The sequence below is a fragment of the Bufo gargarizans genome, chromosome 2, assembly GCF_014858855.1.
Source record: "Bufo gargarizans isolate SCDJY-AF-19 chromosome 2, ASM1485885v1, whole genome shotgun sequence".
Taxonomy (NCBI): domain Eukaryota; kingdom Metazoa; phylum Chordata; class Amphibia; order Anura; family Bufonidae; genus Bufo; species Bufo gargarizans.
Genome location: NC_058081.1, coordinates 349889006 through 349909280, shown reverse-complemented (window position 1 = coordinate 349909280; position 20275 = coordinate 349889006). Strand labels below are relative to the sequence as shown.

The window sequence follows — 20275 nt, the reverse complement described above, 5'->3', positions numbered from 1 at the left end:
CGATTGTCACTTGGTGTAATAGGGCATTTAGAGTTTATCGTGGATATGCAATTTTCGTGTTGATTGTTTTATCACTTATCTTCTGTAATCCTGTCAGTATCATGTCAATCATCTACCTTTCCAATCCTAGAATAACCAGTGGTGGTCAGTGAAATAATCTTATCTTGCTATCCTTCAGACAGGCTGTCTTCTCACTAAGTATATGCTAATTCAGATTTGATAGAAAACCTTTTTTTATGGTTGCTGCTAAACTACAGTACCTTTTTGTGTTGGAGTTATTTTAGCTTATAAAAAAAAACACCATTGATAACCTTTATTTCTTTTTACTAGTGTTGTTTGGAGCCTTTTAAAAAAAAGATTTTAGACCTACATTTGTTTAATTCTATGTGAAAAAGTGTTTTTCTCAATTGTCTGTGAATTTTTTTTAAGTGTCAGAATCATGGGCATCAACATTTCCATAGAAGCCTTTGTAATGTTCTACAAAGATATAAATGCTGTGCACATCTCTTGTTTAGGTGTGAATTATTGTTCAGTTCTTCATCTCTAGATATGTTCTGTGTAGCAGATATTAGCATGTGTACACACTGCCTGGGTATTTCGGTTTGTTCCTTGTGTTGGTGCCAGGGGCAGGAGTGGCCCATTGCGGGAGGGGCAATGCATTGTAATGCATAGAGGGGAGGATGGCATTACATGGAGGGTGTGTATGAGTGAAAACGTTCATGATGAAAGAAACATTCTGCTAGTGCCTAGTACGAATCACAAGACACCTCATTGTAGGTATGTATCAGCATTGCAGGTGTTTAACTTTTCTTTGCTTTCCATTATATATTTTGTATTACTGAGAACTGTTTATTGCATGTGTATAGTACTTTACTGTACATTTTATACTTTCAGCTTGTGCATATGAATCTAGCTATGTGCAACTCTATCTATCTATTGATCTATCTAGATATACAATATATATTAGTATCTGGTTATCTATTTTCAATATGCTTTTATATTTTGTACTGTTACATTTTTACTTGTTGGTCTTTCTTTTCAATGTTTTGTTATGCTTTGTGCTAAATTCATACCAAGTCTGTTTTGCATGTCCTACACATATAAGAGTAAAAATATCACCAATAAATACATCAATATGCTTGTAATAGCCAAACATATGCCAGCGAAATGTCCTTTTGGCATATTTGTGGCCATTATTGTCATATACGTGGAACAGATGTTCTGCACATTGCTCCAGATAAATGTAATTACTAGCTTCAGTATGAACCTCGTTTTAAGCTTTACGTACATCCTAGATGCATATCAGCTGCGCCTGTTAATTCCATCAGGAAAGGCTGACCATCAAATGTGTATGGGAGCTTCTCAACTCTTCCCCGATAGCAGCTGTTGGGGGACAGAAGGATTGTGAAGTTGGAATTCAACATGCCTCATCTTTTGGTACCTGGAGTGATAATCCACTCCCAGAGATGTCTAGCATGTGGCAGGCGCAGCACTATGAAGTGCCTTTTGCGCTATGGCATTAGAAGAATTTTGATATCTCTAACTTTTTAGTCCAACCAGACTGTTTGTTACTCTGTAATTCTTCTAGCACCGTTCTATGGAAACAGTAGGTTTAAAGAGCACACCAAATGCTTGAAATAACTTCTTTATTAACTTTAACCTTTCTTCCTATATAACACTGCCGCCTCCGCAGCAGATAGTCCATGTACATAACACCTGTTGAAAAGATATCACAAAATGGCGATATGCATAAGATGATGGTTCAACTGTTCAATCTTGTCATTCAACATAAAATGGTGGATATATTTCTCTCTTGGGTATCTGTACTCTCACTTTAAGTTATTTAAGCACTTTATGATCTCTCTGAGAGGTATATCTGAGGTATAACTAATAGTTCACTTGCTGAATTTGGCCGCAATTTGCAGTATGCAGTAACTATTTGCAGATTGTTTGTGTATGATCTGGTATGGTTGTATGCAATTTGGATTGCAATATGGAATTTGAATGTGAATTGTGAACTTTGCAGTTTACAATTGAATTTGGTGGAACTGTAAGTAAACACACATAACTCATTCAGCATACAGCTCTAATCACTATATTAACAGTAGGAACATTATATAACTGTTTTAAATACCTATTTTGGCCTCTCTGCTTCCATAAAACACAGCTCTTAGTGGAGTAATTGGTCAGCTTCTCTCCTCTGATGAATAATGATTCCAGCAGCTCCTGCTAGGAGAATTTCCCACACAAGCTGTGTGTGAGTATGGCTGTAATTGGTCAAAACTCTTGCTGTGTGTGAGGCTGGCTGTGATTGGTCAAGACTCCTGCCCAGCAACAACAGTTTTAACTCTATGCTTTCTGTTGTTTCTGCTGTGTCCTTGAGCTTACCTTGCATTCATATAATGACTCTTAATGGCATATTATCTTTTCTGCTTCTGTGAACAAAATATATAACAGTTTTATGACATCCAAACATCAAGTCATAGTAAATAACTCTGATTTTGTCTTTAACATATAAATAAACGTAGCAACTGTATTAAAGGGAACCTGTCACCGTGATTTTCTGTATAGAGCTGAGAACATGGGCTGCTAGATGGCCGCTAACACATCTGCAATACCCAGTCCCCATAGCTCTGTGCGCTTTTATTGTGTAAAAAATGATTTGATACATATACAAATTAACCTGAGATGAGTCCTGTCCCTGAGATGACTCAGGGACTCATCTCAGGTTAATCTCAGGTTAATTTGCATATGTATCAAATAGTTTTTTACACAATAAAAGCGTATCAGCTCTATACACAAAATCCAGGTGACAGGTTCCCTTTAAGGTTATTGGCAGGTCTAGCTGTATAAACATATAAGCTATATTAGCAACCTAGGACAGGTCTTAGCTGGCCAGCTACACTCCCACCAAAATTTCCTATAATTCTATGTTCTCAGTGGTAGGACTTAAACACGAATTTGAGGAATTTTCCATCAGGTTCTCAACTTCCAAGTGTCTTTTATCACTCTCAAGTAGAACAACTTGAGTGGAGTAGTGAGACGTTTTCCTTTTTTGTCAAGTTTTGAGTCTCCTATTTGTCACAACACTCTTCTTACTAGTCTATCTTCATCCTTTTGAACTTCTAGAACTTTGGCCAATTTACATTGACTTCTAGGTAATTCTTCTTATTTTACAGTATGTCACCAACTTTGACATTTCTTCTGGGTGTTTGCCATTTACTTCGTAGCATTAGATTGGCTAAGTACTCTTTCCTCCATGTATTCCAAAACTGATCTGATAGATATTGAACTCTTCACCATCTCCTTTTAGCATATAAATCTTCTCTGGTGAACTTACCAGGTGGTTGTTGTATGTAATCAGACTTAAGGTGAAGTAGATGGTTGGGAGTTAAAAGGTCCAAACTTGTTGGATCGTTGATGTTATCAACTGTAAGTGGACGACTGTTAACAATATACATTACTTCATAGAACAGGGTCCTAAGTGAAGCATAATCTATTCTTCCGGCGTTCTTTTTCAAAGCTGAACCTAAGACATTTCTTACAGTTCTGATTTGTCTTTCCTAAACTCCTCCTGTATGGCTTGCATGTGGAGCATTCATATTAAAATCACACTGTTTCTCTAAAAAATACTCAGTTACCTTTTCTTTATCAATCTCTTTTAGAGCTTTCTTCAATTCATTCTTTGCTCCGACAAAATTAGATCCTTGGTCAGATCTAAGCTCTCAGACAGTACCTCTAATGGCTATGAAACATCTCAAGGCGTTAATGAATGTGTCAGTTAATATATCGTGTAACATTTCCAGGTGAATTGATCTGGAGCTTAGACATGTAAATATTAGTCCATATCTCTTGTACTCCTTGTGGTTCTGTTTGGTGATGAATGGGCCAAAACAATCCATTCCGCTATAAAGAAATGGTGATGATGGGTTTACACAATCTGCCGGTAAATCTGCCATTCTTTGTTCTTCGGTAGGTCTACGCGCCTTTCTGCAGACTACACATTTACTTATATACTTTGCTATAACTTTGCTTCATTTAACTATCCAGTAACCACCTTCTCTTAACCGCCTCCGGACCGCCTAACGCAGATCTGCAGTCCGGAGGCGGCAGCTCTGCGCAGAGTGACGCATATACGCGCCATCTCGCGAGAGCCGTGACTTCCTGTAAACGCGCGCACACAGGCGCGCGCGTTCACAGGAACGGAAGGTAAGAGACAGGATCTCCAGCCTGCCAGCGGCGATCGTTCGCTGGCACGCTGGAGATGCGATTTTTTTAACCCCTAACAGGTATATTAGACGCTGTTTTGATAACAGCGTCTAATATACCTGCTACCTGGTCCTCTGGTGGTCCCTTTTGTTTGGATCGACCACCAGAGGACACAGGTAGCTAAGTAAAGTACCACAAAACACCACTACACTACACCCCCCCTGTCACTTATTAACCCCTTATGAACCCCTGATCACCCCATATAGACTCCTTGATCACCCCCCTGTCATTGATCAACCCCCTGTCATTGATCACCCCCCTGTCAGGCTCCGTTCAGACGTCCGTATGATTTTTACGGATCCACGGATACATGGATCAGATCCGCAAAACACATACGGACGTCTGAATGGAGCCTTACAGGGGGGTGACGAATGACAGGGGGGTGATCACCCATATAGATTCCATGATCACCCCCTGTCATTGATCACCCCCCTGTAAGGCTCCATTCAGACGTCCGTATGATTTTTAAGGATCCACGAATACATGGAGCGGATCTGCAAAACACATACTGACGTCTGAATGGAGCCTTACAGGGGGGTGATCACCCATATAGATTCCCTGATCACCCCCTGTCATTGATCACCCCCCTGTAAGGCTCCATTCAGACATCCGTATGATTTTTACGGATCCACGGATACAAGGATCGGATCCGCAAAACACATACGAACGTCTGAATGGAGCCTTACAGCGGGGTGATCAATGACAGGGGGGGTGATCACTCATATAGATTCTTTGATCACCCCCCGTCATTGATCACCCCATTGTCATTGATAACCCCCTGTAAGGCTCCATTCAGATGTCCGTATGATTTTTACGGATCCACGGATACATGGATCGGATCCGCAAAGCACATATAGATGTCTGAATGGAGCCTTACAGGGGGGTGATGAATGAAAGGGGGGTGATTACCCATATAGATTCCCTGATCACCCCCATGTCATTGATCACCCCCCTGTAAGGCTCCATTCAGATGTCCGTATGATTTTTACGGATCCACGGATACAAGGATCAGATCCGCAAAACACATACGGACGTCTGAATGGAGCTTTACAGGGGGGTGATCAATGACAGGGGGTGATCACTCATATAGATTCCCTGATTACCCCCCTGTCATTGATCACCCCATTGTCATTGATAACCCCCTGTAAGGCTCCATTCAGGCGTCCATATGATTTTTACGGATCCACTGATACATGGATCGGATCCGCAAAACACATACGGACGTCTGAATGGAGCCTTACAGGGGGGTGATCAATGACAGGGGGGTGATCACCCATATAGACTCCCTGATCACCCCCCTGTCATTGATCACCCCCTGTAAGGCTCCATTCAGACGTCCGTATGTTTTTTACGGATCCACGGATACATGGATCGGATCCGCAAAACACATACGGACGTCTGAATGGAGCCTTACAGGGGGATGATCAATGACAGGGGGGTGATCACCCATATAGATTCCCTGATCACCCCCCTGTCATTGATCACCCCCCTGTAAGGCTCCATTCAGACGTCCGTATGTGTTTTACGGATCCACAGATACATGGATCGGATCCGCAAAACACATACGGACGTCTGAATGGAGCCTTACAGGGGGGTGATCAATGACAGGGGGGTGATTACCCATATAGATTCCCTGATCACCCCCCTGTCATTGATCACCCCCCTGTCAGTGATCACCCCCTGTAAGGCTCCATTCAGATGTCCGTATGATTTTTACAGATCCACGGATACATGGATCGGATCCGCAAAACACATACGGACGTCTGAATGGAGCCTTACAGGGGGGTGATCAATGACAGGGGGGTGATCACCCATATAGACTCCCTGATCACCCCCCTGTCATTGATCACCCCCCTGTCATTGATTACCCCCCTGTAAGGCTCCATTCAGACGTCCGTATGTGTTTTACGGATCCACGGATACATGGATCGGATCCGCAAAACACATACGGACGTCTGAATGGAGCCTTACAGGGGGGTGATCAATGACAGGGGGGTGATCACCCATATAGATTCCCTGATCACCCCCCTGTCATTGATCACCCCCCTGTCATTGATCACCCCCCTGTAAGGCTCCATTCAGACGTCCGTATGTTTTTTACGGATCCACAAATACATGGATCGGATCCGCAAAACACATACGGACGTCTGAATGGAGCCTTACAGGGGGGTGATCAATGACAGGGGGGTGATCACCCCATGCAGACTCCCTGATCACCCCCCTGTCATTGATCACCCCCTGTAAGGCTCCATTTGGACATTTTTTTTGGCACAAGTTAGCGGAAATAGATATTTTATTTTTATTTTATTTTTCTTACAAAGTCTAATTTTCCACTAACTTGTGTCAAAAAATAAAATCTCTCACGGAATCCAAATGCATAAAATCTTTTAGACATTTATATTCCAGACTACTTCTCACGCTTTCGGGCCCCTAAAATGCCAGGGCAGTATAAATACGCCACATGTGACCCCATTTCGCAAAGAAGACACCCCGAGGTATTCTGTGAGGGGCATATTGAGTCCATGAAAGATTGAAATTTTTGTCCCAAGTTAGCGGAAAGGGAGACTTTGTGAGAAAAAACTAAAAAAAATCAATTTCCGCTAACTTGTGCCAAAAAAAAAATAAATTCTATGAACTCGCCATGCCCCTCATTGAATACTTTGGGGTGTCTTCTTTCCAAAATGGGGTCACTTGTGGGGTATTTATACTGCCCTGGCATTTTAGGGGCCCGAAAGTGTGAGAAGAAGTCTGGGATCCAAATGTCTAAAAATGCCCTCCTAAAAGGAATTTGGGCCGCTTTGCGCATCTAGGCTGCAAAAAAGTGTCACACATGTGGTATGGCCGTACTCAGGAGAAGTTGGGCAATGTGTTTTGGGGTGTCATTTTACATATACCCATGCTGGGTGAGATAAATATCTTGGTCTAATGCCAACTTTGTATAAAAAAATGGGAAAAGTTGTCTTTTGCCAAGATTTTTCTCTTACCCAGCATGGGTATATGTAAAATGACACCCCAAAACACATTCCCCAACTTCTCCTAAGTACGGCGATACCACATCTGTGACACTTTTTTGCCGCCTAGGTGGGCAAAGGGGCACACATTCCAAAGAGCACCTTTAGGATTTCACAGGTCATTTTTTACACATTTTGATTACAAACTACTTACCACACATTAGGGCCCCTAGAATGCCAGGGCAGTATAACTACCCCACAAGTGACCCTATTTTGGAAAGAAGACACCCCAAGGTATTCCATGAGGGGCATGGCAAGTTCCTAGAATTTTTTATTTTTTGTCACAAGTTAGTGGAAAATGATGATTTTTTTTTATTTTTTTTTTCTTACAAAGTCTCATATTCCACTAACTTGTGACAAAAAATAGAAAATTCTAGGAACTCGCCATGCCCCTCACGGAATACCTTGGGGTGTCTTCTTTCCAAAATGGTGTCACTTGTGGGGTAGTTATACTGCCCTGGCAATTTAGGGGCCCTAATGTGTGCGAAGTAGTTTGAAATCAAAATCTGTAAAAAATGGCCGGTGAAATCTGAAAGGTGCTCTTTGGAATGTGTGCCCCTTTGCCCACCTAGGCTGTAAAAAAGTGTCACACATCTGGTATCGCCGTACTCAGGAGAAGTTGGCAAATGTGTTTTGCGGTGTCATTTTACATATACCCATGCTGGGTGAGATAAATATCTTGGTCTAATGCCAACTTTGTATAAAAAAATGGGAAAAGTTGTCTTTTGCCAAGATTTTTCTCTTACCCAGCATGGGTATATGTAAAATGACACCCCAAAACACATTCCCCAACTGCTCCTGAGTACGGTGATACCAGATGTGTGACACTTTTTTGCAGCCTAGGTGGGCAAAGGGGCACACATTCCAAAGAGCACCTTTCGGATTTCACCGGTCATTTTTTACAGATTTTGATTTCAAACTACTTCTCACGCATCTGGGCCCCTAAAATGCCAGGGAAGTATAACTACCCCACAAGTGACCCCATTTTGGAAAGAAGACACCCCAAGGTATTTTGTGATGGGCATAGTGAGTTCATGGAAGTTTTTATTTTTTGTCACAAGTTAGAGGAATATGAGAGTTTGTAAGAAAAAATAAAAAATAAAAAATCATCATTTTCCGCTAACTTGTGACAAAAAATAAAAAGTTCTATGAACTCACTATGCCCATCAGTAAATACCTTAAGGTGTCTACTTTCCGAAATGGGGTCATTTGTGGGGTGTTTGTACTGTCTGGGCATTGTAGAACCTCAGGAAACATGACAGGTGCTCAGAAAGTCAGAGCTGCTTCAAAAAGCGGAAATTCACATTTTTGTACCATAGTTTGTAAACGCTATAACTTTTACCCAAACCATTTTTTTTTTACCAAAACATTTTTTTTTAATCAAAGACATGTAGAACAATAAATTTAGCGAAAAATGTATATATGGATGTAGTTTTTTTTGCAAAATTTTACAATTGAAAGTGAAAAATGTCATTTTTTTGAAAAAAAAAAATTAAATTTCGATTAATAGCAAAAAAAGTAAAAATGTCAGCAGCAATGAAATACCACCAAATGAAAGCTCTATTAGTGAGAAGAAAAGGAGGTAAAATTCATTTGGGTGGTAAGTTTCATGACCGAGCAATAAACTGTGAAAGTAGTGTAGTGCAGAAGTGTAAAAAGTGGCCTGGTCATTAAGGGGGTTTCAGCTAGGGGGGTTGAAGTGGTTAAATAGCTTTGAGTAAAGCTTATTCCTTGATGCAAGAATTTGTTGTGGCAATGATCAATAATCAATCTTGTGAAAGTAGAGTTTGGGGGTAAAATTGCTGGATGCTTCACTCTGCTAGGTAAGAATGCATTTTCCAGTCTCCCTTCCACCTTCCAGTCTACCTTCATACCATCTTGCAGAACAAGATTAAGCTTGTACAATGGGTGGTTGTTTGGAAGCCTTTTAGGTTCTTGACTAATTCTCTTCAACTCTTCACTGTAGATTCTCTGTTGAATGAGTCTTTCATTCTTGGCTCTACATTCAATGATTCCTTCATTCAGATTTCCTTTGCCAAACGTTGAATTCAAGCTACTACATTTTTGACTATTCCATTTTGAACATCTGGCTAGTCTTTCAAGTATGTCATCTTGACACTTGTCAGCAGTGCTCAATGTTTGTACAACTTTCACTTCTGGATCACCCATAGACAATTCTGTCTAACCATTACTGGGCGTGATTTCCTTTTCCCAAAGGAACTCTGGGCCTGGGAACCAATTGCAATTTTTCTATTCTGTTACATTCAGGCCTCTTGAAGCATGATCTGCTGGGTTATGCTTTGTGTCAATGTGATGCCAATGTTCCGGATTTGTTATTTCCCGAATTTTCTCAACTCTGTTGGCAAAAAGAGATATAGAATCTTCGAGCTTCATTTTTTATGTATCCTAGGACAACTTGTGAGTCTGCCTAAAAATATTCTTCATCTATTTTCAATTCCAATTCTTCTCTCAGAAACTTGCTTACTGATGCTGAAACAACGGCTGCTGTCAGTTCAAGTCTTGGTATTGTATGAATACTCGTAGGTGCAACTCTGGCCTTCCCCATAACCAGGGCACAGTGTATCTTTTCTTCTCCTATTACTCTGATGTAGGAGCACTGGCCATAACCATAACTGCTGGCATCTGAAAATTGATAAAGTTCTATTTTCTTGTATTTTCCGAAATCGCGAGGTACAAAACATCTGAGTATCCAAACTTCTCTCAAATTTTGCAAGTCTCTTATCCAACTCTCCCACCTTGGCTTACAATTTTCAGGCATTGGCTCGTCTCATCCCAACTTCTGTCTGCAGGGAAGAAACAGGTCACCTCCTAGACAACCCTAATTCGGGCCCTGACTACCTATCAATATAAATAGACCTTGAAGGTAGAAATATTCATATGTAGTATACCTAGGCCCTGATTTCCCTAAAAGGCCCTGGAATAAGGTTAGGACCAGATACAACCTATTCCTCCCCAGATGGACGAATGGAAGTCACTGTCTCAGGCCCAGATACAACAACAGGGAATATAACAAATACAAACAAAGGCAACACTTAACTTCTGTAGAGATGGAAGAACAGGAACACCACAGATGACCTCACACCAACTCAGCCAAACCCAAATGAAGCTATCTACCGCATAGTCAGAAGGGTGGGGTCAGACTGTAAAGGGTAGACATGATGAGCACTGAGCAACAGCTGAGAAAAGGGAAGTGGTCATTAACCCTATCAACACTAAATAAAGATAAATCAAGGAGGCTGTTAGATTCCTCCACGCTCAGCCAGTCTCTCTAATCTCCTGACTCCAGTCACCTAAAGGACAGTACCCCTCCTTTTACGGGTGACCTCCGGGGACCCAGGACCGACCTTATCAGGATGGGCTCCGTGAAAAGCCTTCACCAGACGATTCGCATTAACATCGGCTGCTGGAACCTACATCCTCTCCTCTGGTCTATAACTCTTCCAGTGGACGAGATACTGGAGGGATCTACGGAGAACTCGGAGTCCACAATCCACATTCCACATTTCTTCATTGTTATGAATTTTCAAAGCCTGAGGAAGTTCAAGACGGAAGGCTACTGGGTTAACAATGGTAGTGATCTTATATGGACATATAAATCTTGGGCCCAACTTCCAAGAAGGTACCTGAAGCTTAATGATTCTTGTGGACAGCCACACATAATCACCCACTCTCAGGTCCGGACCATTCATATGTCTCCTGTCATCCACAAGCATATACCTGTTGCTCATCTTTTTCAGGTTATTTTGAAATTTCTGCCAAATCGAAGACAAAGAAGAGGAAAATCGTTCCTCCTCAGGAATACTGGAAGTTTGAGAATCAGAAAATGTGCCAAACTGCGGATGGAATCCATATGCCCCCCAAAAAACGTTGACTTATCAGTGAACTCCTGTCTATGGTTATTAATGGCAAACTCAGCTAACGACAAGAACGAAGACCACTCCTCCTGGTTCTTCGAAGCAAAACATCTCAAGTAGGTCTCCAGATTTTGATTGATTGGTCCATCTGTCTGTTTGACTGAGGATGAAAATCCAAAGAAAAGGACAATTGTACCCCCAGCTGAGTACAGAACATTTTCCAGAATCTGGAAAGAAACTGAGTCCCCTGATCAGACACCACATCAGAGGGAATGTAATTTTGCTAAACTGATCAACTACCACCAGGATCACATTTTTTCCCAAAGAATTCAGTAAATCTGTGATAAAGTCCATGGACAAATGCGTCCAAGGTCTGGACGGGATGGGTAACAGAAGAAGAGATCCAGAAGGCCGAGTATGTGTCACCTCAGCACGAGCACAGATACAACAGGCTGAAACATAGTCCTCAACACACTTACGCAGCCCGGCCACCATAATCTGCATGAGATGAGATCGACAGTGGATCTACTCCCAGGGTGTCCAGGCAAGACAGTACATTAATGTTCCTCAAATACCTTGTGATATAAGTCTCAAGGAACAAACAATTTCCCTGGAGGACAAGAGTCCAGTGCATCCTCTTGGGACTCCAACACCTTAGCCTCAATAGCAGGATATAGGGCAGATATGACTATCCCTTCAAACAAAATAAGACTAGGATCTTTAGTTCTTAACCCCAGGGCGGTAGGTGACAATGAAGTTAAATCTGGTGAAAAACAGCGACCATCTGTCCTGCATTGTATTTAGTTGTTTAGCCGATTCAAGGTAAGATATATTTTTGTGATCAGTAATTACCGTAATTACCCACCATTCTTCAAAAGCCAACTTAATGGCCAGCAATTCCCTATTACGCACGTCATAATTTCTTTCAGCAGTCGAACTTTTTTTAGAGACAAAAGCACATGGGCGCCATTTACTAGGTGAAGGACCTTGCGACAAAACTGCTCCCACCCCTACCTCGGATGCATCAACATCTACAATGAATGGCTGAAACACCTCCAGTTGCACCAGAATAAGGGCTAAAGAAAAACATTCCTTCACGGAAGTCCAGACATGGTCTAAGGGTACCATCTTTTTTTTTTTTCAAAGAAAGACCAAGCAGCCACTGGAGATTTGGATGGTCTGATATGACACTTTGTCAAGCTCTCCGTGATATACTCTTGCATAGCCTTTCTTTTGGGCTCTGAAAGACTATACAAGCGAGATTTGGGCAGTTTAGCTCCAGGAATAAGATTGGACAATCATACTCCCGATGCTGGGGTAACTCCTGGTTACCAGAAAACACGTAAAAAAATTAGGAAATTAACGTGGGAACAGTTTTAGTGGTGACCACAAAGAAAGACGCATTGAGACAGTTGTCCATGCAAAAATCACTCCAATTGAGAATCTGTCTCGCTTGCCAGTCGATGGTAGGGTTATGTTTGCTTAACCATGGCAAACCCAAAACCATCGGAGCAGGCAGACCCTCTAACACAAAACATGAGACAGATTCCTGATGGAAATCACCCACTCTTAAATGGGTGTCATCTACCACCTGCATTTTGGGGTAAGACGTGCAGAATCAATTGCAAAGACAAAAATGCTTTTCTCTAGTGCACTAGTAGTCAACTGATGAATATGAACAAACTGTCTATCAATCAGGTTAACCCCAGCCCCACTGTCGATAAATACCTAAATTTCCACAGTTTTGGACTCTAGCGCCACCTCAGGAGAAATCGGTTACTACCAGTAAATGACAAAAGTACGTTTTCTTGCTCCTTACCCACACCACCAATAGTAATTTGGGGATTAAGCGTTCTTATTTTGTTTACACCTTGACGTTGAATGTACGAACAAATATTTACGAAATGTCCCTTTTTTCCACAACAAAAACAAACTCTCTTGATATGACCAGAGCTCTTACCAGCAGTCCCAGGAGTAGCTCCCCCCAACTGCCTAGGCTCCTCATAAGGCGTAACCACAGGTCAAGATAAAAACTACTCAGGTACTTGGCTGCGTTTTCGCGCTGCAGGTCCTTGCTGTGATGTGGGAAAAAAATCACAAATTAAACCAAAGTACTTATCGAAGGACCGCACTACTATTCACTGGTAACTGAGCCTCCTTAGCTCCTGCACAGAACCATTCCTCATTCCGGACATGAAAAAAGGACCATCTAGCTACACGAGTTGGCGTATCTTCTCCACAGTAGTTTCCTGTTGGACATCAAGGGATCGCAAACAATAGTAAAGTTCTGTAGAGATGGAAGAACAGGAATACCAGAGACGACCTCACACCAGCCATACCCATATGAAGCTATCTTCTGCATAGTCAGAATGGTGGGGTCAGACTATAAGGGGTAGAAGTGATGACTACTGGGCAACCGCTCAGAAAAGGGAAGTGGTCATTAAACCTATCATCACTGAATAAAGATAAATCAAGGAGGTTGTTAGATTCCTCCACGCTCAGCCAGTCTCTCTGATCTCATGACACCTGTCACTTGAGGAACTGTGACACATAATTAAGATCTACATTCTTCATTGTCGTTGCACCTTCAGAGTCCCTGATGGATTCCAGTATCTCTCTGTTGTTTGAGATGAATTTATGAAGGCACAGGTTTCCTCTTGCGCATAACTCTTGGCTTTCTTTCACTAGTTCTATTGAAGATTCTGTGGACTCTAGATTTATGATACCATCTACATAAAAGTTTTTCTTCAGAAAATTTGCTGCTGATAGGCAATCCTTTTCATTCTGATTGGCCAGGTACTTCATACAATAATTGGCGCAACCTAGAGATGATACTGCTCCAAACAAGTGTACTTTCATTCGGTATTCTGCTGGCCCTGTATCTGTATCTCCATCCTTCCACCATAGGAACCTCAGGAAGTCTCTATCTTCATTTTTCACATGAAACTGGTGGAACATCTTTTCAACATCAAACATGACCGCTACGGGATACTCCAGGCAGAGTGTTTATAAGATCTGGTCCTTTTAGTAGATGATCATTCAATGCAAGACCATCGTGCTTTGCTGAGCAATCAAACACCACTCTAATCTTCTCTTGTTTCTTTGAGTGGTAAACATCTTGGTGTTGGATGTACCACACTTCTCCTTCTTTAGGTTGATTATTAACTTTCTCAGCATGTCCTTCTTCGAGGATGCCTTCCATGAATTTCAAATAATCATTCTTTAGTTTGGGATCTCTTCCCATCCTTTTCTTTAAACATTTCAATCTTGCTAGGGCAAGAGTTCTGTTATTTAGCAGACAAGGTCGTTCTCTAAAAGGTAAGGGCATTTCAATATGACCTTGTTTTTTTTCTGCTTAATACTTTCTTCTAGAGTGTGTACGAACTTTATGTCTTCTTGCAATACACTCTTTTTTTTAGAACTTATGTCTGCAAAGTGGGATTCAAGGATCTTGATTACTTTTGCTGGACTTACAGTTGGTAACTCTTGGACAGATATTTGATGACACAATCCTGTCACCTGTCTTGAGTTTGCGATCTGCCGTTTTCCTCCAACACCCCATCCTTGATCAGTTTGAACAGTGTAGGGTTCACCCTTTCCTCCTGTGATTATCTTTCTTGGTACCAAGGCTTCGTGACAATTGTAGCAACAGTCCAACACCAAACTCCTTCAGTGGGGATATTTCATGAGATGTGAAGAAAGGATGACCATATCTTGCATTAAATTTTTCCCAAGCTTGCTTGTAGGCTTCTTTGTCTTTTCTATAGAAGTTATCTTCAAGAACTTTCTTTGCTTCCCCACCAACATATCTCTGAAGGTAGAAAAACTTGTCGAATGGACTGAAGCAATCATGCTCAATGATCATTTCAAAACTTTCCTTCCACTCTATGAACTTCAGCACGTCTCCCGAAAATACAGTAGTATCCAGAATGGGAAGTCTAGTTAGAACTGTTCTCTGTGGTGTTGCTGGGACAATGGTTGTAACATTCTCCTGAGCATTGCCGTGGCGTCTAGGAATAGAATCATCCGGATCTATTTTCTCACTTATTTCTGAATTAGGTGAGTCCCTTTCTTATTATTTTCCGGTAGAGAAAGAGGGTAAATCCACACACCATTTTCTTAAAACTGGACTAGGCCTCTCTTTGTCTTTCTGAGCAAGGATGGAAGGATAATGACTTATTTCCTCACTTAGTGCTGGACATTTCTTTCCATTCTCCTGGGAGTATGTAGGAAAATAGGAGTCTGTTTCTTCACTTAGTACAGATTTGAACCTATGACTACTCTAATTCATATCCTCTTCGGCTTCTATGATCTTAACTTCTTTTTGCCTTTCCAGACTTTTCAATTCAACTTCCATTTGATAGCGCTGTGCATCCATTTGACAGCGCTGTGCCTCGATGGCAGCTTCTATTTCAATTTCTGCTCTCTTGACAGCAAGTTGTTGAGCTAATTCCTTTCTTTCCTTTCAGCTGAAGTATTTGAAGGCTCTGATATATGGGTGGCACTTCTGCTAGCGAAGGAAGTAACACTTGCTATTGTGGTTCCCCTTAAGGACCTAGCATAGTAGCTCATAAAAAGCTAATTCAGGGGGGTGATCAATGACAGGGGGGTGATCAGGGAATCTATTTGGGTGATCACCTCCCTGTCATTGATCACCCCCCTGTAAGGCTCCATTCAGACGTCCGTATGCGTTTTGCGGATCCGATCCATGTATCAGTGGATCCGTAAAAATCATACGGACATCTGAATGGAGCCTTACAGGGGGGTGATCAATGACAGGGGGGGTGATCAATGACAGGGAAGTGATCAGGAAGTCTATATGCGTGATCACCCCCTTGTCATTGATCACCCCCCTGTAAGGCTCCATTCAGACGTCCGTATGCGTTTTGCGGATCCCATCCATGTATCCGTGGATCCGTAAAAATAATACGGACCTCTGAATGGGGCCTTAAAGGGGGGGTGATCAATGACAGGGGGGTGATCAGGGAGTCTATATGGGGTGATCAGTGGTTCATAAAGGGTTAATAAGTGACGGGGGGTGTAGTGTAGTGTTTTGTGGTACTTTAGTGAGCTGCCTGTGTCCTCTGGTGGTCGATCCAAACAAAAGGGACCACCAGAGGAGCAGGTAGCAGGTATATTAGACGCTGTTATCAAAACAGCGTCTAATATACCTGTTAGGGGTTAAAAAAATCACATCTCCAGCCTGCCAGCGAGCGATCGCCGCTGGCAGGCTGGAGATCCACTCGTTTACCTTCCGTTCCTGTGAACGCGCGCGCCTGTGTGCGCGCGTTCACAGGAAATCTCGGCTATCGTGAGATGACGCACGGATGCGTCCAGGAGGAGTAAATCAACCACCTCCCGGACGCATCCGTGCGTTAGGCGGTCGGGAGGTGGTTAAAGGAACTTTCACTTTAAATGCAATACTGACAAATGCCGAAATAAATGACTTTCACTTTAAATGCAATACTGACAAAATGCAGAAATAAATAACTTTCACGTTAAATACTTTGGAGTCCATATACAACAAACTGTCCTTTGTTTTTTAATTTAAAGTCTCTTATTTCTGAACACAGAATAAAGTCTCTTTATGCCAAAGCCTATATGCAATGATAAGTAATAAAAGGAAAGTTCTGACCTTATTCTGAAGAGAAGGAACAAATGTAAATCTTAAGGGAGACGTGTCTTTTCTTGATATGATGCAATGCTCTGCGCTGACTTGGCATGCTCTGTGCAGACTTGCGATGCACTGGCTTGGATATGCTGCTGCAGACCTTGGGCCTAGTGGCTGTAAATTAGCTGTCTGCAGTACGTGGTCTCTCCGTGGATAGTGGTGTGGGCACTCTAGCTCTGGACTTTGGCCTTCCACCATGCGTCTCTTTCTCTCTCTCTAGGGATCGCAGGAGGGTTGGCGCTCTTTCTCTGACTATTTTGCCTTTGCCATACTACCACTTTAAGACTAATGCACACATTCTATGGTTATCTATGGTATCTCCGCTAAGGTGTCTTTGCTTGCTCACTCAGGAAACAGTTGCTGAGTTGCGGTATTTGCTGTCGCTCCGCTGCTCTAATGCGCTCTTTACTGTGCAAGTTGAGGAGCGCTATCGCTTCACCCTCTGAGGATAATAGTTCCACTGTGGCAGATGCAGCACTATGAAGTGCCTTTTATGCTGTGGCATAAGAACAATTTTGATATCTCTAACTTTTTAGTCCAACCAGACTGTTTGTTACTTAATTTTTCCAGCGCCGTTCTATGGAAACAGTAGGTTTAAAGAGCACACCAAATGCTTGAAATAATATCTTTATTAACTTCAAGCTTTCTTCATATATGACATGTCGCCCCTGCAGCAGATAGTCCATATACATAATACCTGTTGAAAAGATAGCACAAAATGGCGGTATGCATAAGATGGTGGTTCAACTGTTCAATCTTGTCATTCAACATAAAATGGTGGATATATTTCTCTCTTGGGTATCTGTACTCTCACTTTAAGCCATTTAAGCACTTTATGATCTCTCTGAGAGGTATATCTGAGGTATAACTAATAGTTCACTTGCTGAATTTGGTCGCAATTTGCAGTATGCAGTTAGCAGTAACTATTTGCAGATTGGTTGAGTATGATCTGGTATGTTGTATGCAATTTGGATTGCAATATGGAATTTGAATTTGGATTGTGAACTTTGCAGTTTGCTATTGAATTTGGTGGAACTGTTAGTAAACACACATAATTCATTCAGTATACAGTTCTAATCACTATATTAACAGTAGGAACATTATATAACTTTTTTAAATACCTATTTTGGCCTCTCTGCTTCCATAAAACACAACTCTTAGTGGAGTTCAGCTTCTCTCCTCTGGTGAATAATGATTCCAGCAGCTCCTGCTAGGGGAAGTTCCCATACAAGCTGTGTGTGAAGCTGGCTGTAATTGGTCAAAACTCTTGCTGTGTGTGAGGCTGGCTGTGATTGGTCAAGACTCCTGCCCAGCAACAACAGTTTAACTTTATACTTTCTGTTGTTTCTGCTGTGTCATTGAGCTTACCATACATTCATATAATGACTCTTAAAGGCATATTATCTTTTATGATTCTGTGAACACAATATATAACAGTTTTATGACATCCTTTTGTCTTTAACATATAAACATAGGAACTGTATTAAGGTTATTGGCAAGTCTAGCTGTATAAACATATAAGCTATATTAGCAATCTAGGGTGAATGTAATATATTCACTTAAAGATTCTCACCCCTTAACTAGCTTTACTTAAAGTACTGTAGTGTTCTTTTTTTTTTTCTATTGATAGCCTATCCTCAGGATAGGTCATCAATATCTGATCAGTGAGGGTCTGACACCCAGCACCCCCACCAGTCAACTGCACAAAGAGGCTGCGAAGCTCAGTAAATGCTAAGAGCTAGGCTATGTGACATCACGTTTATCTGTCACATGGGCTGGGCGCAACTTAGTCCTATTCAATTGAATGAGGCTGAGCTGCAATACCAAGCACAGCTGCTATCCAATGGACGGCGCTGTGCTTGGTAGTGTACAAGTATGGCCACCACTGCTGGACTGCAGGGTAACCCCTGGATATGAGCAGTGTATAATGTGATTAAAAAAAAAAACGAATGAATGAAGCCAGAAAAGAGGACAATATGGACAATCACAATAAATTAGTAAATGCCGTGTATTTAATTCGCCACATTATAAATGCCATTTACTGAAGTGAGATGACTCCTTTAAAGAATTCATTAAATGGCATCTGTCAGCATTGCTGAGGAAAATGAAGTTTTAATATATGCAAATTAGCCTTTAGGAGCAATGGGGGCTTTGCCATTACACCTAGAGGCTCACCTCTCTCTGCAACTGCCATGCCCTCTGCACTTTGACAGGGTCAGGCAGTGAAAACATCATCACTGATGGCCCTGTCAATCAAAGTGGAGAGGATGTTGCAGTTGCAGAGAGAGCACTACCTCTAGTTCTGTGATGGCTAACCTACAGCACTCCAGCTCTGGTAAAACTATAACTCCCAAGATGCACACTTGCTTAGCTGTTTTCAGAAATCCATAGAAATGAATAAAGCATGCTGGGAGTCGTAGTTTCACCACAGTTGGAGTGCTGGAGGTTAGCCGTCACTGCTAGGTGTAATGGCAATGCCCCTGTTGCTCCTAGAGGCTCATTTGCATATATTACAACTTTATTCTCAGCAATGCGGGCACATATGAACATGGGGCCAACGCACATGTAACAGGTCAGCCAGTTTCACAGGTACAAATCTGCTGACAGATGCCCTTTAATAACAGTCATAGATATCTCAATGTTTTATATTTTTAACACTTCACCCTAGGAAAATACAAAGTATTTTAGAAGCGATTTTAGGTAATAGGAAACATCTCCCACAATCATGTTGCATATATAATTCCCATTATTAGCATGATTCTTTCCTTACTACTGACGTCTGGCATTATATATGAGGTTTACAGTTATACAGCTATTGTACACACTGCATATAGCAAGTTACAGAAGATGAGAAGTTGTCTAGTGTGTGGTGCAAGTCTCCTTTTAGAAGAAGTTACAAAATATCCTGCAGAATGTGAACTGAAAAGTGTACCGCAAAGACATGAAAATCTAGAAAAATACCGGTTGTGAGTTTTATGCATCCAAATGGAAATAATTGGAGCACAATATACTCATGTCACTGAGATACTCAAAACCTTTAAAGGGAATCTGTGACCAGCGACCTCCCTGTCCAACTGTTTGTATAGACCTGGAGCTGTGGTTCACCTGATTAAAACACTGTTTTTCTTTGGTTGATCCGAGGCTCCGTTCTCAAGTAATGATACTTTTTCTTAATATGCAAATTAGGCTTTTGGTGCAATGAGGGAGTCACCATTTCTCTCATTGCACCCAAACTCTCCTCATTTCTGTGACCAGATCCTCAATTAAAGTAGCCAGGGAGGGTCTGGTCACAGAAAGGAACAGGGCTTGGGTGCAACAAGATCAATTGTCATACCCTTATTGCACCAAAGGCCTAATTGGCATATTAAGCAAAAGTATTGTAACTCAGGAATGATCAGATCAAAAGAAAAGCAGCATTTGAATCAGGTGAATTGCAGGTATATGTCTAT

The 20275-nt window shown here is 41.7% G+C and overlaps 1 protein-coding gene across 1 annotated transcript in view; it reads left to right on the top strand.

Annotated features, from left to right (window-relative positions):
- The first annotated feature begins 705 nt into the window (after positions 1-705).
- LOC122928141 (hexokinase-2-like) overlaps positions 706-20275 on the top strand; it is a 162673-nt gene continuing 143103 nt past the window's right edge. Inside the window, exon 1 of the mRNA XM_044280698.1 lies at positions 706-777. The gene's annotated coding sequence lies outside the window, so the exon portion shown is untranslated. The remainder of the gene's footprint in view (positions 778-20275) is intronic.